A 25211-nucleotide genomic window follows, 5' to 3' on the forward strand; every position below is an offset into this window, starting at 1 on the left:
TGCAGAGAGCAAGGGAAGAATCTTCTCCATAAACAAACAGCTGTGGGAAGAGAGTAGAAAGCACAGGATAGTGGGGTGCCAGGGGCAATTCCTGGGTACGAAGGGGCCTTTCAGATGGCATTGCAGCAAGCCACCACGGACACCCTGGCGAATATCCCTCATGGTCCACCCCTCACATGCCCTTCGTCTATGTAAGAGAAACTCATTACATGTTCTACTCTGAGATTTGGAGATTTGTTGTGATTTCTCCAAAAATAAGTAACTGGGCATGTAAATCACAGTGTGTTTATACAGCAGAAAACTGGGAAAAGAAAACAAAGTTCAATGAGAGGTGAATGGTACAATAATTCAACAGTTAAGTAGATAAATGGTTAAATACGGGGTAGAAACCCTTCCATCATACAGGAGTCTACAGTATTTAGTAACGTGATTTTTTTTTAGTGGTAAATGTTAAATGAAAAATGCAGGATTCATACTGTATATATAGTTTTTTGTTTGTTTGTTTGAGATGGAGTCTTGCTCCATCACCAGACTGGAGTGCAGTGGCGGGATCTCAGCTCACTGCAACCTCCGCCTGCTGGGTTCAAGCAATTCTCCTGCCTCAGCCTCCCAAGCAGCTGGGACTACAGGTGCATGCCACCACGCCTAGCTAATTTTCGTATTTTTAGTGGAGATGGAGTTTCACCATGTTGACCAGGATGATCTCGATCTTGACCTCATGATCTGCCTACCTCAGCCTCCCAAAGTGCTGGGATTCCAAGTCTGAGCCACTGCGCCTGGCCTATAGTTTTTATTTAAGAAAAAAACATGCATGATGAAATTACAGCAAAATGTTTAAAAAAAAAAAAAAAGTTGAGAACTTCAGAGATCAAATCCGAAATTATTTTTCTTGCTTTCATTTCTAAATGTATTCCAAAGGGGTTTTTGTGTGTGATGATAGAAGTTATATGTTGAAGCAGGGAACCATCCTATACCCTCATTACATTTTTTCCTTCCTTCTTTTTTATCTTGGGCACACACTAGAACGTGGCCTTGCTCTCTGTGGGCCCATCCACACTCCATTCAGCCAAGCATTCTATTGCTAACAGAGAGAAAAGCAAGTTGCAGAAGCCATGGGCAAAACCTGAACATTTCCAACGTCCCTCACCCCATCGTTCACTCACCCGTTAGTTCATCTAAACCCTTCTTCCACTTGTTTATATTTTTAGCTGGTAGAGCCTCTTGGGCCCAATGAGTTCCATGTGTTTTCCACCCTCCGTGTGAAGTGGCAGAGGCCTGCCCGGCTCGTATCCTCAGATGACCTCCTCTGGACTCCAAGGGGTCCTCCCTGTTTTTTTACATTTCCAGCATTAAGGGAACAAAATAAGAACCTCCATGACACTTTTGCAATCAGCAGAGCACATGTACGGACGTAAAACCGTAGAACTTGGTGTTGGAAGAGGCCTTGGGAATGGTGTAGGTCATTGTTTTCCTAAAAATCCACAATATAGGGAGTATTTCCAGAAATCACTGCAAGTTGTACGGTCCCCAGAATATGGTGGCACTGGATGCTTAAAGATATCATGGGGTCGTGGAGGGGTTGGTTTGGTTTGGTTTTTGCTTTGGGCTGCAGCTGGATAACAATGGTTACCTTGTTTTATTCAGAAACTCCAGCAGTTACACATATGCCTGGTTATTTTGTTAACAGAGACATTAATTAATGTATGAGAGACAGAGTCTTTTAAACCTTGTGTTGTGGAGAAGGTGGACATTGATGGGACTCTGCTATTCTGAGCTAGATCTGTGAGTAGAGAGGGCAGGTATATTCTAGCTCTGCCTGAAGGGTGAGAAAATGGGCTTCAAAGTGGCTCCCTGACCCCAGCAGAGGAGGCTGGTGCATGGGGCCATCGGACGGGAATCCAGATTGTCGGACTCTAAGGGCCGGGCTGTCTCCAGGGTACCTATTCTGTCTTTGTTTAAACCAACTTCCTGAGATGTGCTTTCTGTGCTAGGAATAATTTAGTAGATTCTGAATTTGTACATGCTCCAAGTGTGGTCTTTCTTTCCAGACTGAGTCTTCTGTTTAGAAAATGATTAATTATTTTAATTTCCTGAGTCCTTTACTCTTTCCACAGTTAGTCTTTCCTAACTGTAGAAATACAGACTTCCAAGTTTGGTAAAGTATCATGGGAAAGAAGGTGGGCTCTGGAATCAGACAGCTGGGGTTTAAATCCTGGCTCTCCCACTCGCCAGTCCCCAGTCCCAGGTTTAACTTCTCCTTGCATTAGTTTGCCCAGCTGCAAAATGGGAATAATGATAGTATCTGCCTTAAAGGGCCATCGTGAAGATTAACCTATGTGATGAGTGCTTGTCATTACATCACACTTGTAAAGTACTTGACGTTACTCTTGTCATTATATTGCACGGAAAAATCATGACAAGCACAGAACAGTACTCGTCCCAGGCCTCATGCTCAGTGCAAACTCAATAAATATGAGTAGTCACCGTCGTCACTGTCCTTGTCATTACTGTTGGGTTTTCATGGAAGGACGTCTGCCAGCACAGCGTCAGCTTAAACTTATTTTGCTTTGCTGGACCTGTGACCATTACTTCCTATTCTGTGTTGTTTGCTTTATCCTTTAGAGGAGAATAATTAAATCTCTCCCATTCTGTCAGTACCCATTTTAAAGAGCAAGACCTGGAAATCCAGTGTGACTTGCTCAAGGACAAACAGCTTGTGAGGGCAGAGTGGGAGGAAAAGCCCGAACCTCCCGATCACCTGTGGACAGCTCTTTGCACCATGGTGCCATGTTCCTCTGCATGCCTCCTTTCATCCTCCGCACCCGGAAAACAGGGAGAAACAGGAGAATCCACCAGATACATGAAAACCCTGTTCCGTACACTGAGCATTGACTGTTCAGCAGGACATTGGTTTGTGTCTTTCTTTTATTTTAGCAGCAGCATTAGGCACTGCTGCTCGGAGGAGTGCTGTTGGGTTTCCTTTCTCCTTCCTCTCTGCCAGTCTTCCCCGAAAGCTCCCTGCAGGAACCACCAGCCCTATCAGCCCTACCGAGAATTCTCAAATGGTGGAGTGAATGACAAAGGCACTAGAGGCCTGGGGATAGCGGGGTGTCAGCTGGTGGCTTCTGCCTGGTTTGAAGCCCTTGTCCTTCCCATAAGCATTTAGCCACCTGTGAGGCTTCTTCCAGGTCTCTAAGGCCTAGAAATCTCCCTGCCCACCACTTCCTGAGTACACCTTGCAAATGCCAGACATTTCGAGGTTGCAAAACCCACTTCCTGCCTCACAGTAGGGAGTCAGGAACAGACCGTGAACCAAAACACAGGGTTCTTGCACAGAGCACTTGGAGGGTCGGCGGTTGGGGCAATCAAGGCAGAGGGGCAGCCTGAGCAGAGGCACAGTGTGATTTCACACTTAGCATGCAGCTGAATGCTTCATTGTTCTCTGATTGCTTTGAGGATATTTCAGCCCTCTAGCTAGAGAGAGTAGTTCTGGTGACGAAGCCTCCCTTTCCTCCCTAGCTCCTGCATTTGCGGTGCTGATTGACAGCTTGAAAAGCCTCTTCATGTATGTGATTGTATTTGAGCCTCCCAGCATCTATGTGAGATCAGATGTTATCCCCCATTTTACAGATGAGGAAACTGAGACCTTTAGAGGGCGTCTCGGGGGCTCAGCTACCCAGTGACTGAACCTAAACTTGTACTGAGGTATGAAGTCTGACTCCAAGTCCACCCTACGTGGTCAACTCTGGGGAAATGAGCGCAGATGTAGGGCTTGACTGTAGATCCCACTCTTAGAGACACGAAGAAGGAACACACAGGTGAGAACAAGCATCTCCTACTATGGCTGCCTGTGTTCTTCCCTACGCAAAGAAAAGGAAGTGGGGAAGAGGGTTGGAAAAAAGGAACTGTCCCGCAGGCACTGATCTTTTGGGGTGCCTGGAGGCCTCTACGCGGAGGCTTCAGAGTGCTCATTCCCTCGGTTTTGAAAGGGTAGGGTGGGAAGGGTACAGTGGGAAGGGTGCTGGCTTTGGGAGTGAGACCTATAAGTTCCAGCTCTTCCAGGCATGAGTTGCATGGACTTGGACAGTCATGTCTCTTTGGGACTCAGTTTCCCTAGTTGAAAAATGAGACGGTTGTAGGAAGTTCCTCTCATAAATCTATAGGCCTGGCATTGAGAACACTGGTCTTCAGCACCTTCTCTCTCAGCGCCCCAGCCCTGCCAGGCCTGCTTCCCCAGCCCACTTCGTACCACAGCCATCCCCAGGTTCCTTCCAGGAACAAATTCTCCTAACAAACTCAACCTCTAGTTCAGTGGAAACATCGGGGAGCTTGTTAACAAGCTGACTCCCAGGCTTTGCCCGAGAACCTGAAGACTCCAAATCCCTGAGCATCAAGGCCCAAGGCTGTTCTCCCCTGAACCCTCCTGGAAATTCTGATGATTGGCCGATTTGGCAGTCATTGCCTGAGCTTTGTGGTTCTCAAACTCAGTGGGCACTGGGATCACCTGGGGGTGTGTGAAATGGCTGGGCCTCACCCCCAGAATCTCTGATTCAATAGGTCGGGGTGGGTGAGGCCCCAAATCTGCATTTCTAACAAATTCCCAGGTGATGCGGCCATGACACTTGAAGAACCATTGCCCCAGCTCATTTTCTGAGAGCCCAACTAGCAGACCACCAAAAGAACCTTTACTCACGGGCCATGGTTGCAGGAGAGCATCCCTGACCGCATGGAAACTTTTTAACAGAGACCCTCAAAATGATTGAGATAGTTACAGCAGCAGCCGCTGTTTACTCAGACCTGTTAACATGCCAGACTGCGCTAGATGTCCTAAATCATGTTTCTTTTTATTTTACGAAGCCTGGAGATTCAGAAATCAAGGATCAATGAGATTAAGTCATCATGTAAGATTATACTTATTACAGATGTGATTAGGACTTTCTAGAGCAAAATGTGGGCTATTTTCTTTACCTCACTAGGCCTCTCTTTGTCATCTGAGCCATGAGAGACTCTATTATGGGAATTTCAAACCAGGTTCAGACAGGGGTCATTACCCAGGAGTTTTTGGTTAGAGGAGCCTTTCATTAGTTCCCCACAAATTGCATCCTACTGGTAGTGGCCTTTGGCCCCCTCCATGAGACAGCACTGCTGAGTGCTCGCTTTTAAGGGACCCCTCATGTAAACAGAGATTGTTGCATCCATTGCATTCTGAGCTCTTTCGGTGGAAATGGTGAACTGCTGGCGGATCTGGGAAGACCCCACCTTAGTGGGTTTCTGCCTGGGTTCTGGGCAGGCTGATGTTCTGTTTGGCTGAAGGACCTTGGGAAAGAGCTGTTGGCACCAGATCCCAGGGAACGTTCACCAGCTAGACAGACATGGAGGAGCTTATGTTATGACCGAAACACTTCCAGCTTGTGGGTTTTAGTGGGGGAGCTGCTTTCTCACTAATTTGTAAAGATTCATCTGTTGTCTAATAGGAAGCTCATGGATTTGTAAAGAAGTTTAAAACACAGAGTAATTAGGAAATACGGGTGGCTGTAAGAGCTTTTTCTATCCTTAGCTTTTTGTTCTCACCCTTCATACACACACACACAAACACACACACACACACACACACACACACACACACACACACCATGCTTGTGATTTTCTTCAGTTAATTTTACATCTGCAGGGAACTCAGGAAGTCCTTCAAGCCATCTATGCCTTTCCTGGAGAATCTCCTACTACATCTGCCTGTGTTCGCTCCTATGAAAGGAAAGCAAGCAGAGAGTAGGGAAGGAAAAAGGGAAGTGTTCCGTGCAGGCATTGATCTCTTGGAGTGATCTCCATAGCGGCTTCAGAGAGCTCATTCTCTCTTTCGGTTTTGAAAGGATAGGCACACGTAGGTCCAAGACAGGCTCCATCCACACCCTTGAAGGCAGCTGGTAGCTTGGTAGAATCAGCTGACCTTGGAATTGGTGTTGAAACTTGATGACGCTAGCCCAGGGTCCACTTAGTAACCGTGCCACCTCCTCTGAGCTTCACATCGCCAATCTGACCTGCCCATCACCCAAGGGAGATTTTGAAGGCCAAAGAGATCATGGATATAAAAGTATCCCTTCAGTCTGGGATCTGGAAAGGAATCTGGGAATCTAGAGGTTTCGATTTACTAATGATAGAACTGGGGTCCAGAGAGAGGAGGTAACCTGCCAGAGGTCGCAGGTGAGTGAAGCGACGAGGGAGGTGGAAGAAGGTTGGGGTAGAGGGAAGACTTTGGGAAATCTTTCTAGGCAGAGCACCCTCATCAGCTTCTAAAACAGAGTGCTTTATGACTACTGTTTCTTGCTGAGTGTCTCTCTCTCTCTCTCTCTCTCTCTCTGTGTGTGTCTGTCTGTCTCACACACACATTTTTTGGTTTAAATAGCAGAAAGACAATGACTGCTCTTTACAGGAGAGAATCACATGATTTTGCACTGACTGCAAGGAAACCTACTGGGCATCAATCAACTTTGCAAGTTAGAACATAAGACATGAAATAGTAAAGCAAAAAGCTACAGATAGTCTATTGCCCAAACTACCTTGCATGTGTGGGGCTTGGTGGCCTTACACTTGCCTAATGCCCCTGCCCAACCGTGTTGTCCCTATTACTCTTCCACAAATATCCCCCGTGCCCAAACACATGTAGGGCAGAACCAAAGACCATGGGCTACATACACACACAGAGAAGGAGAATTGGAATTTTATTTCTCACCACCACTGTGACCCTGGGCAAGTTACTTAACCTCGCTGAGCTTCAGCTTCCTCATCTGGACAATAATAATATTTCCTAATCCTGTTGTGAGGATTAACCAAGGTAAAGCATACAAAGTGCTTGATACAAGGACTGGCACAAAGTAAGGTTAATAAATGTGATCTGCCGCTATTGAAAATGTTGGAGATGACATTAAAGATCACATTATTGTCACTTTCATAAGAAAATTAACTGGTTTATAATTTAAATGAGATCTCACTAAACTTCTAGCAATCTGACTGCATAATTAAAACTCTGGTTTTCTACCCAGGAAAGAACAAATATTGTCCAGATTAGCACACCCTAGCTGGGCTGTTATCTCTGGAATGCTGAGATGCTGTCATGGTGGTCTCCAATAATACCTTGCGTATATAAACATCCTTGTATCTGAAAAGCATACAGAATTACAAATAATAAAAGGTATGGATAGAATGGAACTGGAAAGCATGAAAGCAAGAGTGTGAACACAAAAGCCCAATTTTAAGCAGGGTAAAAGTTAAAGGTGCTGCACTTACAGTCTACAGAGTGCTTTGGGTGGGGTGCAGTGGCTCACACCTGTAATCCCAGCACTTTGGGAAGCCGAGATGGGCGGATCACCTGAAGTTAGGTGTTCGAGACCAGCCTGACCAACGTGAAGAAACCCCATCTCTACTAAAAATACAAAATTAGCTAGGCATGGTGGCGCATGTCTATAATCGCAACTACTCAGGAGGCTGAGGCAGGAGAATCGCTTGAACCCAGGAGGCGGAGGTTGCAGTGAGCTGAGATGGTGCCATTGCACTCCAGCCTGGGTAACAAGAGTGAAGCTCCGTCTCAAAAAAAAAAAAAAAGTGCTTTGTATGTCCCACTGGTGGCCCCACAGCCTGGAAAGTAGACATTACTCTGCCCACTTCACAGGTGAGGAAATCGAGTTTCAGCCAGGTGGCAGGACCAGCATCCAGAGAATAGTGGGAGACGCTGAGTCAGAAGAGATTGGAAAGGGCTGCAACACACAGGGCCTGGAGGACTTGGTAGAAGACTTTGGGTTTTGTTTGGGGTTCAGTGGAAAGCCTTCAAGGCTTTAAGCAGGAGAGTGCTGCGACCTGATCTACATTTTAAGAAGATCACCGGCCAGAGTAGAGAAGGCAAAAGTAGAGCCAAGGAGGCTGCTTCGGAAGTTCCGGTAAGAGATAAGGGCAGTGCCCGTGGAGACAAAGAGAAGGGGACAGATTCAGAGATACAGAGAGGGTCCAAAGATAGCCTTACTAAGGAATGGATGTAGATGTTGGCAGAGACGGGAGAAGGCATGGTTTCCCAGTGGGTTGCTGGGTGGTTGATTTAGGGTATCTTCAGGAGGAACCTGTTGGCGTTTGGGGGTATGGGAGTCAAGGGATCCTTGCAAACTTGTCAGGTTGCAGCAACCCAGGCATGCACTTTTGCAGAGTTGAGTTCCCTAAACATGCACCCTTCTCTAGCAGAGAGTAGGTCTTATTCTTTTGCTCCTGGGCATTGAATAAATGCCTTCTGTGAACTGAGGGAGCTCAGGCCCACCCCACTCAGTCTGTCTGTACAGAATGGTGCTGCTGGCTCCGAGAGGCCCTGTATTCCTGCTGCCATCAGGGAACCGGGGAGCAAGTAATGACCCTTCTCAGAATGTTGGGCCTGATACAAGAAACAAACAAAAACCCGTGATGTCCTACCTTCTAATGTTTCAGACTTCGGGTAACTTTTTCTTTTGCCAGTCTCCATGGGATCTTTCCTATGCTCATGTTTGAAAGTGAGTCTTTTTTATTTTTTTTTAAGGTTGTTACTCAGGCCTTAAATAACCTTTGTCCTATGATGGCTTCTGGAAGGATGAAGCCTAAGTCAGTGTAAAAGTAATTGCAGTTAATACAAAAATTAGCCGGGCGTGGTGGTGTGTACTTGTCATCCCAGCTACTCAGGAGGCTGAGGCAGGAGAATCGCTTGAACCGGGAGGCGGAGGTTGCATGCTGTGAGCCAAGATCGCACCACGGCATCCAGCCTGGGCAACAGAGCAAGACTCCGTCTTAAAAAAAAAAAAAAAAAGTAATTGTGGCTTTTGCCATTGAAAGTAATGGCAAAACTGCAATACTTTTGCACCAACTAATAGACTAATAATAAGATCAATGCTAACAATAGGCATTTATAGAATGTCATTCCATTAAAAGAACTCTCTTCTATACTCCTTGATTTTAACCTCATGAAAATCTCTGAGGTAAGATAAATGGCATGTGTAGCTCTATTTGAGAGGCCAAGGAACATAGCAGCCATGAACATGTAAACAACAGTAACAGCATGGTTACACTGAAGGAACTGAGCTGGATAAGGTACTCCGAACAGGGCCTGCAATATGAATGTTAGATGATGATGTTGTGATTTGCCTCCAGATAGGGAAACTGAGGCACGATGAGGCTGTGATGTTCTCACACTCGGTAGTGGAATCAGTTTCAAGTTGTGTACACTCTGGTGTTTCCAGATGCCACCCTCAGAAGGAATCTGTGTGGCTTTTGGGGACATGCATTTGGACGGGAAGGCCTCTGCCAGGGCTGGGTCCTGGTGAAATTCTCTCCTCTGTGCGAGATTCCCCACGTCTCCCCCAGCCTGAAATCTCTGCACTTCTCCCATCAAGTCTGCCTTCCTGCTGAGGGGGGTTGAGCTCGCTGTCTGGGACCACTGTACCCTGTCCTCCCTGCCCTGCCTCCTGCCCCAGGTGGCCTTCCCTCTGCCTGTCACCTTCCAGTCCTCCACCCAGTGTCCTCCTCCAACAGGTTTCTGCAATCGGGAGTACCCCAGGCGGAGGACAGGCCCATGATGTCACTGAGCCCAGGTCCCTCTCAAGGGTGGGTCTTGGCAACAGAGGCCTTGCCTCATACCTTGTTACTCTCCATCCCTATGTGCCAGGCTAAGCACCAAGCCCAGAGCCCGTGCCATGACACTCTAGAGAGCTGGCTTTTAAAAACTGACAAAGGTGATCATCACCAGAACCCACCTTCGCACATGGGGGATGTGTTCCTGAAGACTGTCCCCTTGGGGAGCGTGCCCTTTATTCCAAAGCTGGCACCAGGGCCCAGGGTACCCCAAGTGCCTGGAAACCCTGAGGATACCTCCCCACCCCCCACCGCCACCCAGCACCACACTATCCTCCCTGGTGTGGGCCAAACTCTGCCCTCTGAAGGTGGCTGCAGTCACACCTGAGGAACCGGGAGTGTGACTTCCCTTCAGAAACACAGTTGAGGGGAGACAGGTCCTGATCACAGGAGGCACTTAGACAGTAAAGATCCCAGCTTTACTCTTCGCCTGATAGCTCGACTCTGAAGATGGATCCAAACATGACCTTCCCAACACGCCTTTGGCAAGGGCCACATCACCAGGGTAAAGGTGGAAAGCCCGCCACAGGGAGCTCTTTCAAACAATGGCTCTCCTTTGGCTGGCTCCATTGAGCGAGTGTGTTTACATTTTGGCCTCAAAATATATGTTGAGGAATGAATGAGTGACAGTAGCATTGCGACCTCATCCCCTCACAGCCGAAGCGTGGGTTTGAGAGGCAGTGTGCGTGTGTATGCCTGTGAGAAAGAGAAGGGCCTCTGAACCAGAGACAGTCTCTTTTTCGGAGGCAGCCCCAGGCCGCGACACCTCTTTTCAGTTGTCACTGGAGAAGGCGACGAAGGCAGCCGGAGTCAGCCGCCACGCTCCTTCCTTTGCTTCTTCCTCTCCCCCATGGCCTGCAAATTTGTTTCAGCCCAGTGGCTCCCTCCACTGACCTGAATTTAATTATTTTATTCTTTATAAATGGAACACTTCCCCCATCCCCTATTCTCAGCCCCCCACCGCCCCCCAAATTAACTGACCTCCCCTCATTAAGGGTTCTGAGGACTCCGTTTTGTGTGGGAAGACGTTCGGGTCCCGTTCACAGGCCTTGCTTGTTTTCAGGTCCCACTGTCCATCTCTGTTAAAATAATGAAGATTTGGCCAGGCAGGGGGTCTGGAAGGATGTTTTGCCTGAATTCCCAATATCTGCTTTTCGTCCAGCAAAATATTTTCCTGGGCATCAGTAGGAGAGGAAATGGACAGTCGCTATGTCTTCAGGGAGCAGTTTCTAGGCGGCTGGCAGCAGTTCTGAGGCCGCCAGCGCACCCTGCCCCCGGCACTCCTCTGATCGCCATTCTTGTGGCCAGGGTGGGGTCGGAGCTAAGAGATTTTCAGCATGGGTGTCATGGAAAGAGGAGGCGGTGTTGAAATCCAAACTCTATGCAGTTCCTGAGTGATTGTGATGAGTGCTGAGGTGCCGCTGAAACCTGCTGACCGAGGCTGCTGCCCCCAGGGTCTCTTCCCGGCCGCTTGCCTGTGAACTAAAACCACCGGGTTGGATGGAATTCTCAGCAAAGCCCTGAATCCATTTGGTGGTCACCAAGAAGCATGGGATGGCTAGGCAGGGACCTTTCTGGGTTTTTCAAGGTGGAAAGGTGGGAATCAATAGTGGGATGGGCCTGTGGCCTCCCTGCCAGAGGCCCGAGACAGCCTGGCACTGCCGTTTACCAGCTGTGTTCCTTGTAGCTCTAAGTCTCTGTTTCTTCATTGGAGACATGAAGTTGATGCTGCCTGTTTGCTTGGTGAGCGGCTCTGGAGCCAGACATTCCCAGCTCGGCTGCTCACTTGCTGTGTGGCTTTGGGCAAGTTGCTTACCTCTCTGTGCCTCGTTTTCCTCATTGCATTAGTTTCCTGGGGTTGCTGGAATAAATTAGTACCAACTGGGTGGGTTAAAGCAATAGAAATGTATTCTCTCACAGTTCTGGAGACAAAGTCTGGAATCAAGTGCACGCCAAGCCCTATCCCTCTGAAGCTTTAGGGAAAATCTTTTCTGGCCTCTTCTGCTGCTGGGCTGCCGGCTTTCCTTGTAGCTGCATTTATTTCTTCCATCTCTGCCTCTTTCTTCACGTCCCCTTCTGTTCTGTCTGTGAGTTTCTCCTCTGGGTGTCTCAGGTGGACATTTGCCATTGGATTTAGGGCCCATCGGGATAATCCAAAATGATCTTATCTTGAGATCTTAATTACATCTACAAAGATTCTTTTCAAATAAGCTCACAGTCATGGGTTCTGAGAACTAGAACATGGACATACTATTTGGGGAGCCACGGTCAACCTGCTACTCTCATCTATCAAATGAGGATGGCATCAGTGCCTAGCATGATACAGAGTTTACACGAGTGAATGTGTCTCATGCTCTGCACACAGCAAATGTTTGTTCTTTTCATAATCCATACTGATCCACAATTCCATAATTACCATGATCATCATCACCATCATCATAGCCAACTTTCATTGAGAGACTTTCTAAACTTAACACATCTAAAATTAACTCTTGACTCTTTCCCAGTCTTCAACAGCTCAGTAAATAGTACCTCTGTTAACCCCAAAGCACAAGCCAACATCCTACAAATCATCCACGTTTCTTCTTTTTCTCTCTTACTCCATTCCTTCCAGAAATCTTGGCTGTTCTGTCTGCAAAATAGATCTCCAACCCAACCACAGCCTTCCAAGACCGCTGGTTAGCAGACCCCGGGTGCCCTTCACATTTTGATGGGTGTGAATGGTACCCCTGGACACACATGAACTTCAGTAATGCTGCTTCTCACTACCTCTACCACTGTCCCCCATTCAAGACACCACTACCGGCCAGGCACAGTGACATACAACTGTAATCCCAGCACTTTGGGAGGCCAAGATGAGCAGATCACCTGAGCTCAGGAGTTCAAGACCAGCCTAGCCAACATGGTGAAACCCCATCTCTACTAAAAATACAAAAAATTAGCCGGGCCTGGTGGTGCATGCCTGTAATCCTACTCGGGAGGCTGAGGCAGAAGAATCGCTTGAGACCAGGAGGTAGAGGTTGCTGTGAGCCAAGATCACATGACCACACTCCAGCCTGGGTGACAGAGTGAGACTCCCGTTCAAAAAAAAAAAAAAAAAAAAAAAAGCTACCACTGCCTCTCACATGGATCACTGCAGTAGCTGTTGGCTGTCCTCTCAGCTTTATCTCTTGCCCCCAGCACCCCTCCATCTCCTGCATGTACCCATGACCGTCAACTCTCCTTGGAGCTACTTTTTAAAAACGTGGGTCAGATTTGTTTCTCCTTTGCCCAAGCCTCCACTCATTCCTCCATCTTACTCAGAGCAAAAGCCAAGTCTTCCCAGCAGCCCCACATCCTCACCTGTCCCTCTGTCACTCTGCTGCAGCCCCCGGACCTGGGGCTCACCCTGGGACACTGGCCACGTGTTTTGGCATTTGCACTGGCTGTGTTCTCAGCCTAGAACACTCTTCTCCCAGCTATCATTGTGGTCTTCTCCCTCACTGCACTATCGCTCACGTGTTTCCCATAGAACTCCCGGGGCGCCACTCACACCAACCAAAATGTGAGGAGTGCCCCCAGGTGCAATCCAGGGGGCCTGGAAGGCTGTGGTTGGGTTGGAGATCTATTTTACAGACCGAATGGCCAAGATTTCTGGATGGAATGGAGTGTGAGAGAAAAAGAAGAAACGTGGATGATTTATAGGATGTTGGCTTGTTCGTTGGGGTTAACAGAGGTACTATTTACTGAGCTGTTGAAGACTGGGAAAGAGTCAAGAGTTAATTTTGGACGGGTTAAGTTTGGGAAGTCTCTCAATGAAAGCTGGCTATGATGATGATGATGATAACTGTGATAATTATGAAATTGTGGTCCTGCTTAAAAGGCACCCCCTCCAGGAGGCCCTACCCTGACAATCATAGCTCTAACAGCACCCCATCAATCTCTGTCCCTTTATTCTGGTTTTTCTTCAAAGCACTTACTGCTGCTGATCTTGCTGGTCAAATTGTCTGCTTTCCCCATTATATCCAAGCTCCATGAGGCAAAGGGCTTTGTTTTGACTCCTCTAGGATCCTCAGCACCTGGCACGCGTGAGCCACATCATAAACATTTCCTAGATGAGGGAATTATTATGGGCTAGGATCTGGCTTTGTATGCATGACCTCATATCTCCCAGCAGCTGTGTGAGGTTGGTACTGTAATATCCTTATTTGCCCCAGGCTTGGGGGCTCAGAAAGAGTAAATAAATGTTCCCTGGCTACCCAACTAAGTCAGTGTTAGCAGCAGGATCTGAACCAACTCGTCTTACTCCAGAACCCACTCTCTGAATCACCATCTGTCATGAGGCAGAAATGAAAGACTGTAAGTGAAAGACATTTGGAAATGGAAACGCGCTGCCTGAAAGTACCAGAAGGACAGCGGCCGTGCCTGCGCCGTCTGAGCAGATCCCTCCGAATGGATTTGGTTCTCCTTCCTGTTTAATTTTTTAAATTTTGAGAACTATTTTTGCTGCCTCCTGGATGATACAACTTGAGGTGGTAAGAAAGGTGTCTGCAAAGCATCATCGCACTGTTCAGTGACTGTCAGGCTCTGATGGCTGGGAATGCTCTTGAAGTGGGCACCCAGGCTGCATGAATGTACCCTTTATTCCAAACACAGGTCAGTTTACTTTTCTGCCTTTAACAAACATGGCATACTGATTAGAATCAAATCTTTTGGCATAGAGGATATGGAGAGAGTGTTCATCTGAGTCAAGATTCGTTTATACCCAGCTCTATCACTAAAATACCTTGTGGCTTTAAATAATAGTGACTCTTATTTCTGAATCCTAGCAGGCACTAGGCACATTCCAAGTGCTTTATGTTTATTAACTCATTTAATTCCGCAAACCTCTCTTGGAAGTAAGGACTCTTATTAACACCATGTAATAGTAGTCACTGAGGCACAGCGATGTTAAATCCCTTAGCCAAAGTTCCACAGCAAAGCATCGGCAGGCCCAGGATGTGAACTCAGGCAGTCTGTTTCCTGGGGACGATTCATAACCATACTGGCCCTCTATTGTGACTCTCAGCTTCTTTATCTGTACATTTCAGGGAATGTTCTCTGTCATAGTTTCCAGCTTGAAAAAAATCCATGCTTTTGAGACAGAATCTGTAGGAGTTTTGAGTCATGGGTGTGAATGCAGAAAGAGAGTAAGAGAATGGGATGAGACTGGGCAGAGCCGAGAATATTATAGACAGGCTAAGCTACGGGCTCCCTTTCTGACCGGTTCCTGCCTGCATCTTGTCATTCTGTTGTTTGCTACTTTTCTTGCCTCGGTGGTTTGTAAGAAGTAAGAGCACCAGGTACGCATCTCCCCTATCCACTCTGTTTGGGCAAAGGAAAATGAAGCCCTTATGGTCACCTGGTGTTTTAACTTTAAGACAGCCTCATATCTCTTTTCTTATTTAATTCACACAGAAATCCTGTGTGCCAAGCCAAGGATATTCCCATTTTATAGACAAGGAAATGGAGACAGGGATTGAGAAAACCTATATTCGGATCACATTTACCTTGTCCTGACTCTTACAGGTATTTCCTGGATCCTATCCCACAGTTTTTTGTACTTTACTAATTTTTTTTTTTTTTGAGATGGGAGTTTTATTTTTGTTGCCCAGGTTGGAGTGCAATGGCACCATCTAGGCTCACCACAATGTCTGCCTCCTGGGTCCAGGCACTTCTGCTGCCTCAGCTTCCCAATTAGCTGGGATTACAGGTATGCACCACCACATCTGGCTAATTTTGTATTTTTAGTAGAGACAGGGTTTCTTCTGGTTGGTCAGGCTGGTCTCGAACTCTCAAACTCAGGTGATCCCCCCCTGCCTCGGCCTCCCAAAGTGCTGGGATGAAAGGCGTGAGCCCCCGCACCTAGCCATACTTAACTAATTCTAACAAACGCAGCCTTTGATCACTCTCAGCTACCTCCCACACTGGTGCCATCACTAGATGGGTTATATTCATCATCATGATACTACCCATGATGGGGAGCCTTCTATGTGCCAGCAATTTTTCTGGGTGCTTTTCACATCGTATTTCCTTCTAATCCCCACAATTCTCCTTTGAGATGCCCAGTGTTATGATGCCCATTGTACAGATGAGGTGAGATGCTTAAGGCCACACAGCCCCAAATCAACACATGCAGACATCACATAGGCAGGAAGTATGAATCCAGCATCTGAATGTGTTAGCACGGAGGGTCCCCTCCCTGGCTAAAGCTTTCTGGAACTCCCAGTCATGCAAGACAATGTCCAAATTCCCTGATGTGGTGTGCATGCGCCCCTGCAGCCACTGCCCTGCCCCTCGAGCTCACGAGCTGGCTCCACATTCCCTCATCTTGGCCACACTCAGCCAGGCTGCTCCTCTCAGCCGCGCCCTTGCTCCAGACCTCACCCCTCCACTCCCCTCCTTGGAATTCATACTCTCCAATCCCTCTCCGGCTGGCGATTTCCACCCATCCTTCACGGACCAGGCCAAACACCGCCTTCCCCATGCAACTTCCCACCCACCATCTCCCTACACCCTTTTCCCTGCCCCGTCACCCCTCCCAGGGCATCTGCACCACTCACCAGCAGAGTCACAGGCCCCTAACACAGCCCAAACTCTGTGGGATGCTGAACAGCGGGGAACAGGAAACGTCTGCCCCACCTAAGGGCATCTGTTGCCTCTTTTTTTAACACATCGCTCCAGCACAACAAAACCTCTTTGTGGCCCTCTTTGAACCAAGGGCCACCAGCCTGAGGCTCCTGGGAGCCCCTCAGTGAATGGCGTACTTCTCTACCTGGTCAGTGCCCTATATGGTCAGGCTGAGCCTCCCAGGACCCTGAGGAGTGGGAGCAGCCACCACTGGACAAGCTGAGGGATGCTGGGTGGCCCTTGGTCTCCCCTCCTCTCACGGCATGCCTGGCGCCTCCTGGACTTCTGATGCAGAGCCTCATACCTCCTGAGGAGTGGGAAAAGGGGCTGCATTGGGATATGGAACCCCAGGTCCTCACCCTACACACTTGGATTCAAATCCAAGGACTTCTATGAATGCGGCTTTCCTGGCCCTTGGTTCAATCTTCTACAACATGATGGGATACATTGGGAGCTCTCCAAGGTTCCACCCAGTGGGAGCATTCAGGCACTTCCTTTATTTCCCTCCTTGTAGCTTGGAGAAACTGAGGCCCACGAGCAGGGGACTTTCTCAGAGCCAACCCAGTTGGAGGTGGGACTGGAGCTCCCACCCTGGCCAGACCTGCAGCCCTCCACCTTGCTCCAATGTCCTACGTCCTCTCCCCGACCTCCCAGTCCCTGGATGCCTCTTTCTCTCCTTCTGCTCTGCCAGTGTTTCTCACCTGCAGGACATGAAGGTCAGCCATGCCAAGAGCTGGTCTTGAATCAGAACCAGAATGGGAACTCCCGGGGCACTGGCCACCTAGGTGTACTCACTGGCACAAAGCAGGCAAGGCCTCCTCTAGCTGCCTCCTGTTTGAATCCTATGCATCTTTCAATCCAGCTCCCATGGCACCTGCAACCAGGCAGCCCTTCCAGGGCACCCCCACAAGAGACATCATCTGAATAAGCCCTCCCATCCATGACACGGTATCGTCCCCTTGTGGGCGTTTTCATTTCCTTTTAAATACTTGTGTGTACACCGTAGTACCAATTGCCTCCATTTTCCAATGCCTACCACTCATCTCTGCTTCAACACCTGATATAGTATTCTAAGTGTCAGATACATATTTGCAGAATAAGTGGAATTCTCTTCCTTCAGAATGAATGGTCAGGTATATAAACACCCATCCATTCCAGGGCCAGACTGGGTTGAATCTTAGCTCTGGGCTCTGTGCATTGTGGGACCTTAGGTCAAGCGACTTAACACTTTGGTGCCTCTGTTTCCTCACTTTTAAAATAGGGATGATCATAGTGCCTAGCTAACCAGGTAGCTCTGTGGATTACATGGGTCATCAAGTAAATGACTTGCTTAATAGAGTGGCCAGCAAAAGTTCTTACATTTTGGTATTTTTTTTAATACTGTAGTTCTGGGGTACACGTGTAGAACGTGCAGGTTTGTTACATAGGTATACACGTGCCATGGTGGTTTGCTGCATCCATCACCCCATCATCTACATTAGGTATTTCTCCTAATGCTATCCCTCCCCAATCCTCCCACCTCCTGCTATCCCTCCCCTAGGCCCCCAGCCCCCCCACAGGCCCCGATAAATCTACATGCAAGTTTGTACTTGGTTTTTTGAAATTATATGATACCACTTTGCCGTTCGAGTTGGGCTTCAGCTAGCTGCCAAGCTCTTCCCATTGCATTTTCCGCAGCTGCCTCACATATGCACCGCCCAGGTCAGAGTGTGCCCCAAGCGACACTCTTCCTTGGAGCAAGGGGTCAGGGAAGGGAGAGACGGATTCCCAAATCTCTGTCTTAACTGCCCGCCAGTTTGGGGCTCATGGCCACATTAAATGCTCTTACTCAATTCATGTGACTTGACAAATTTGGAATGTGTTAGGGAAAGGGAGTTTTTCCAGCTATGAGTCAGTACATTTATGCACTCATACACACACATATTTTTTTCTTAAAAAAAAGTTTAGCGAGAATCCTTTATGAGTGTAAAATGGAAACCTCTGGAAATTTTATTTAGACCCTAATGCCAAGTAAGAAGTATTAAGACATTTAATAAAGGGTTTGAAACAAGATACAGTTAGGAGAAAACACAGCGAGCTGTCTTCTCCTTCCGTGTTCTCAGCTACCATGTTGTACACAGGAAGATCCAAATTACATGAGTTTCATCTCATTCCTCTTGAATACTCAGATTTTTGCTAAACATGATCAGGAAATAAGCGATGTGTAAAAGCAGGGATGCCAGCCCAGTATCTATTAAGCACCTAGAGGTACCGGAGAGCCGTGGGTGGGGATCATATCCCAAGTTCAAGAGGCAATATAGGGGGAAATGAAACAATTTGATTCAGACAGGCTTGGGTTAAAACCCCGGCACCTCATTTCATAATATTATCTAGTTTCCATCATATTCCATTTTATGGATGACAGAACTGAGGCTCAGAGAAGATCAAATATTTTGTTTCGGGACACAAAGCTCTTATGTGGTAGAAACTGCATTCTAAACTGAGTCTGTCAGTCTCTAGCCAAGAATACACTGTCTCCCTATGCTAAAGAAAGTGGTTTCAAATGGTTGTTTCTCGATACCAGGGAGGGAGGCAGACACACTCATTGTCAAAGATGATGTCTGTAGATCCTAACCAGGCACCGCTTCTGGGAGACCAGTGTCTTCAGCCACTTTCCAAGCCTTGCCTCTGTGTCCTGCCTGTTAGGGATTAGGAAGAACCTGGTTCCCCCAGGTTGACCTCCTTACTGTTGTTTATTTTAAAGAAAGAAACCACCACCCACCCGGAGGGCATCTGTTTTCTGGTTCACTCATATCTCTTTTGTGAGAGCTCACTTTCATAGACTCCCAATCTTGAGGGAGCTGTGTCTTTTTCTCAGAAACAGAAGCCGTAATCAAAGGTGCATTCATTCCTCTCATATCTGTCAGCAGCCGTGTTGGAGCCAGAGTTACCCGAGGCAGGGCAGAAGGAGGCACCGGCCAGGTACCAGGGAGAATTTTTCCCTAAACAAATCAGATCACCCTACGGTTGCCTCTTCTAAAGATCGTGGGGTAGCTGGTGGTGCTTCTCAGATTGCTGGGGGATCTGAAAGGGGCCTGGGGGTGAACAGGACACATCCTTCCATCTTACAAATACTTTTGAGAGCCACCGTATTCCGGGAACCGCAGACACAGAATCCAATTGTTTAGTGGCTTCCCATCACACACAGGTGAAGACAGAACTTCTTGAAAGGACTCCAATCCCTGGGGCGATCTGGCTCTGCTCTTTCTCTGGCCTTCTCGGCTTCAGCCACTCTGGCAGCTGCCAGTCTCTGGGGTCCACCGTGTCCCACCCGCCCCGGCCCACACATGGCCTCCCCGACTTGTTCAGCTTTTCTTCCTCTCCCTGCCTGGTTTGTGCTGCTTGTCCTCCAGGTCTCGCCGCAATCTGCCGTATCGTCCTGTGCCTCTCCGCGCAATCCTGCCACGCTGCACAGTGCTTCGGGGAGCACCATAATGTCATTGAAGCCTTGATCTCGAGCTCAACTCTAAGGCCAGGGTTCGCCAGTCTCCCCATGGCCTGGCCCCTAGTCAAAGTCCCATAAAGAGTTGTTGAAAGAATGAAGAGACATCAGTGAGCAAAATAGATGCTGCCCTTGTCAAGTGACACCGTCGCAAACGGGGAAAAAAAAAAAAAAGAGAGATCCTGGCCTTCCCAGTGCTGGACACGTACATCTTCCTAGAGTGTCAGTTATCAAACTGTACTTGACAACTTTTGAGGGAGAAATATTTTGAAACAAATACGGGTCAATTCTAGAGTTGAATTCCACATCCCTGTAAATGTCCAAGATGTCAAGCTGCGTCTACACACCCCAGGGCAGTTGGGAACACAGGCTCTTCTGTCCTCTCAGGGAATCTCAGTTGAAGTTAGGTTGTGGCTGTTGGGAGAGATGGCCCAGATTTCCACAACTCCAGTTACGCAGCCGAAGTTAAAGAGGCATCGTGGGGAAGAAAAATGCAAAGATGGTTCAGTCAGGCCTGAGTTCCAGCCTCTGTGTTGAACTTTCTACTCTTACGACTCTGGGTAACTTTTTAAATCTCGCAGGTTCAGGCTTGCCATCTATAGAATGGGTATGTAAATGCCTGCAGTTGCCGCTGTGATGGAAAAGGAAGATCAGGCTCGGGAGCCAGCCCAGAGCTTCCCAGCACAGAGTATGTGCGCCGGACATGGTGGCCATCACGTGAGCGATTTTGCAGATTCGCAAATGACCACTGTGGTTTGTTTTTGTTGTTTTTGTTTGTTTGTTTGTTTGTTTTCCCCACATGAACAGCATTTTCTGCCCTTCTGAATTAAAGGCTATTGTTAGGGACCAAAGTGAAATACTGCCTGGAACAAAGGTCACTGGAGACTGCACTTCCGGCTTGCAGAGTGAGCGCTGAGCTCAGACTCCATGGAGGTCACTTGGAGCTTTCCACCGTTTTGGGGCTTGACCTTGCTCTTATCTCTGGGCTAGGCTGGCTCCAGCCAGAGCCAGTTTCTCCCTCCCACATGCTCCCTGGCTGCACTCACACCTTTCCCTCAGTTTGAGGCTATCACCTTAGGACATCATTGTGTTTTTACTAGACCTGGAGCTTCTTACTCATCTGCTAAATGTTTGCTGAATGAGAAGTGGAATGGGATCAACTTCTTAAGAGGGAGTGACCCTCGGGGAGGGCACTTCTCTTCTACAGGCCATTACAGTCGCTTCCCTGATTCTCCTGGCAATCCGACAGGTTTAAACTAGGCCAAAAGGGAGTATGTGGGGACTCAAGAGGAAAATGCCACTGGCTAATTTTTCCTTATTGTGATTTTCTCCAACTGACCAGTAATTTCTGGCAAAAGGAGTCCTGAGCCAGGAAGGTTGGAAATGTGTATGCATTTGGAGCTCAGAGGGCACTAAAAGCCCTATAATTCAGGTTAACTCTGCTGCTCTCCTTGTGCAGGAACAGTAGGCTCCACTCGGCATGCCCTGTGGCCTTGGATTCCCCTCCACAACCCAAGGAGGCAGCTCCGGTTAGAGCCCTGCCTGGCTGAGGAGGAAACCAAGGTCCGGGAAGGAAAGTGATTGGCATAAGGACACAGAACACATGTGTGTGAGAAGTGGGACCAGACTCAGCCCTGCTGTCTCCAAGACCAATGCTCTTTCCACCATGCTCCTTAGGATCTAGTGGGGTCTAGCGGGGTGATGGTGCGGCATTGGACTCAAGGAGAAATGGAGAAAACAGAACTGATTCAGTGAGACTCCCTAGCTCTGAGAATAAGTCACTGTGCAGCCCCGCCAAGTCGCGCTGCCGCTGTGGACTCCGGTTGCTGCCTAGTCAGTTGAGGATAATAACAGGTATTGTCAATAACAAGAACAGCTAACACCTGCTCACGCTACTCTAAGCACTTTATATGTATCACCTCCCTCAATCCTGCAGGAGAAGGTGGTGTTAATTAGGGGAAGAGTGAGGGCAGATCATGTGAGAGAGGAGCTAGCATGACTAGCTGTGTGGCTGTGGAGCATGATGGGTTCAAGAAAGAAGCAGCCAGTGAGCTAGGAACACGGTGTGGGGAGGGGGATGGGGAGAGGTGAGCAGGCAACAGCCTCACAGGGCTGCAGAGGCCATGGGATGGGGAGCGTGACCTTTGCCCTGACGCAGGTGAGGAGTCTGTTAGCTGCCCCTGTCTTGGACCCCCTCTTTATACGTTGTACTTTCTCCCACTCAGTCTATTATTTGTCTTTCTCCTTTTTATGCCATGAATTTCTTAAGGGTAGGGGCCAGGTTTTATTTATGTCTATCTGGTACTTAGCAAAGAATCAGATATACATGGGTACCCAATGAATGATTGTCAATTAGATATTTAATAAACTCAATATTTAATAGTAACATGTTCAGTGTTTAATAACTATATATATATAATACATGTAAGTTCTGTATTGACATTTGTACCTGTATCAGTCTGTTTTCACAGTGTTGTAAAGAACTGCCTGAGACTGGGTAATTTATAAAGGAAAAAGGTTTAATTGACTCGCAGTTCAGCATGGCTGGGGAGGCCTCAGGAAATTTACCATTATGGTGGAAGGGGAAGCAAGGTACCTTCTTCACTAGGCAGCAGGAAGGAGAATTGTGAGCGAAGGGGGAAGAGCTACTTATAAAACCATCAGATCTCATGAGAACTCACTATCATGAGAACAGCATGGGGAAAACCACGCCCATGATTCAATTACCACCACCGGGTCTCTCCCTTGGCACGTGGTGATTGTGGAGATTACAATTCAAGATGAGATTTGGGTAGGGACAGAAAGCTTAACCATATCAGTACCTATAATGCAACTTCCATTATGCAAGCATTTCTGCTACTAAATGATATATGCATTTCAAAATCCTGGCATTCTGAAAAATTCAAAAATCGCAGAGATTTGGGAGACAATAAGGTTGCAGCACACGACTCACAATTCATGCAACTCTGTAACAAACCACAGTCCTAGTGATGATTATAGCATAGTTAAAATGGTATGCTAAATTTTGAATTAAAAATACATTAGTAACTTGAGGACCTGCATAACCATAGGGATATATTTTACAAACAAAAAGGGGGAACCCAAAGGCAGGTAGCTAGAGAAGGTTTGAGGCTGCAGAGTTATGGAGGCAGGAGCGGACAGATCTTCATCGGAAGTTACAGGTACAACAGCAGTTGCGGACTTTGCTAAAATGTAGCAGAGAGGAGTGGCCTAACATGGCCTTTGCACAAATATCAGGGAGAAGTGAGCACCAAACTCTTCTAAGAGAGCACATGGCCATGCTGAGCCAAGAGGAAGAGCATGGAGTCATCTATGGCTTACTACACTCAGCTGTGTCTGGGATCTTTGCATCCAGCTGCTGTTACTTGGTGATGCCAAAACATTAATGTGCTGGAAACATTTGCCTGAGAGCCAATACTACTTCCACATTTTATGGACATCATTCCACTGTATACCTTAACTTAGCTGAACTATCTTACGGAAGTGAGTGCAGTAGAACGAATGATGTCTAATGTAACATATACTCATTGGTAAGAATGCCAGCTGTCTAATTTACATTGAGAAAAGTACTGGCCATGCACCCTGCATGAGTTGTGGACTGTTTTCCTCTTGGTCTGAGAGTCTGTTTAGTACACTCACCTTACAAGCAGAGTGTGGAGCAAGAGCATATGGAGTTGGGAGACGCTATCATAAATCTGTGCTGTGATGTCCCCCTCCTCATCAGGAGCAGCTGGACTACACTGATTGTATCTTGCGCTTAGAGTTGGAGGATAGTCATCCCAGCCTGTCTAATAACTGTGTGACCTCAGGAAAGTCAGTTAACCTCTCTGTTTTCCCAACTGCAAAATAGGGCTAGTGACATGCCCCTTAAAAGTAAGGAGCCGATTAGCTCGTGGATAAAAAGCTGTTTCTAAGCTACGAAGGGCTTTGGAGAATGTTCTTCTTCTCACAGGTCAGTGCCTGGAATGCTCAGGTTAGCTTCTCTCCTGGGGTGCCTCCTCCCGCTGGATGGTTAGTTCTAAAGGGCAGTGGGCAAGAGCACACAACTTCTTGGAATCAAAATAAATTAATCACTGAGATAAACTGCAGAAGCTCAAATTCCCCTGCAGGAAGGAGGTCCAGAATTTTTAACTGGGGAATTTTGCTGGTTCTTGACAAAACTGAAGAGGAGGGGAAGCCTGTGGCCAGTATTCAGTGCCTCCCTCCCTGAGTGCTCTGCCTGATACCTGGAGCCATCACTCACCTCCAAGACTCTCTAGTCACCCACCACCCGTGGCTGGAACCCCTCCCTCAGCCACTCCCACAAAGCCAGGTCTGTCTGCTCCTTCCCCCAAATGATAGGAAAGGGATACAGGCTTTGGAACCACATGAACATGGCTTTGGGTCAGCCCAACCATTCACCAGCTCCACATCCACGTTGGCCAACTTGTCACTTTTGGACCCGGTTTCCCCATGTGGAGAATGGGCTGCAACATCCTTCCATCCTTGATTAAGAGGATGAGACGCCAGTGCTTTGCAGACTTTAACCCGCCCAGGAGTCACCTGGAGGTCTTGTTAAAAAGCAGGCTGCTCCCATACCGTAGGGCTTGGTGGGGCTGGGGACTCTAGCTATTCAGCAAGCACCCAGCTGGTGCGATTGCACCCCGAATAGCAAGACCCCAGCTGAGGTGTGTGAGGCGCCCGGCACGTGGTAAGTACTCAGTCAGTAAAATCTGCCACCTGAAGGTTTTCTTTCCCCCAGCCAAAAGGTTCTCCTTTGAACACAGGAATGGATGAAAAGAGAAAGCTCTGCTCACCGCAGAATTCTTAAGGAAACAAGAAAAAACAAGTTTGGCTTTCAAGGCAGGCTGGGTATGGGGAGTGAGAATGCTGTGCCCTCCGTGGCTGCTCCATGCACATGTGTGCCACAGGTGGCCTCTGCCCTGCCTGGTTAAACCTCTAGGGCTCAAGCCCCAACTTGCCATGCTGTGAACATATCCTCAGAGCCGGGCACAGGCCTTTTTCTTCCAGCTACAGCTCTTCCCGAGGAATTTTCAAAGCACACGGGGTTCGCTTGGCAGGAGTCTCCCAGGATATAAATACGCTTTGGGGGCTTTTGTTTTAAGCAGTGCGGTCTCTTTTCGACTTGAGGCCTGAGCACAGAGCTTTCCCCCTTCGCCCTCACCAAAATGCAACCACAAAGGACCGCTGCCAGGAAGACTCCAGGAGACTCTGAGTGAGGTTAAAGAGAGGCCTCCTGCACCCCTACCCCCGCTGATTTTGCCTGTAATTTCGCTCTTCTGGAAAGCCTGCTTCTCCACAAGCTGCTGACTCATCCAGGGCTAGGGTCTTTTTTTTTTTTTCTTTTTTTTTTTTTTTCTTTCTCAGAATCACCACAAAGCCCAGAGATTTTGAGGTTGGTTTAATGAGCGGCTCAGTCCTCACC

At 47.9% G+C, this 25211-nt stretch overlaps 1 protein-coding gene across 2 annotated transcripts in view; it reads left to right on the forward strand.

The window, feature by feature from the left end:
- ZHX2 (zinc fingers and homeoboxes 2) overlaps positions 1-25211 on the forward strand; it is a 185107-nt gene that overhangs the window by 54870 nt on the left and 105026 nt on the right. The window lies entirely within an intron of this gene.

Source organism: Saimiri boliviensis, chromosome 15 (assembly GCF_048565385.1).
Source record: "Saimiri boliviensis isolate mSaiBol1 chromosome 15, mSaiBol1.pri, whole genome shotgun sequence".
Taxonomy (NCBI): Eukaryota; Metazoa; Chordata; class Mammalia; order Primates; family Cebidae; genus Saimiri; species Saimiri boliviensis.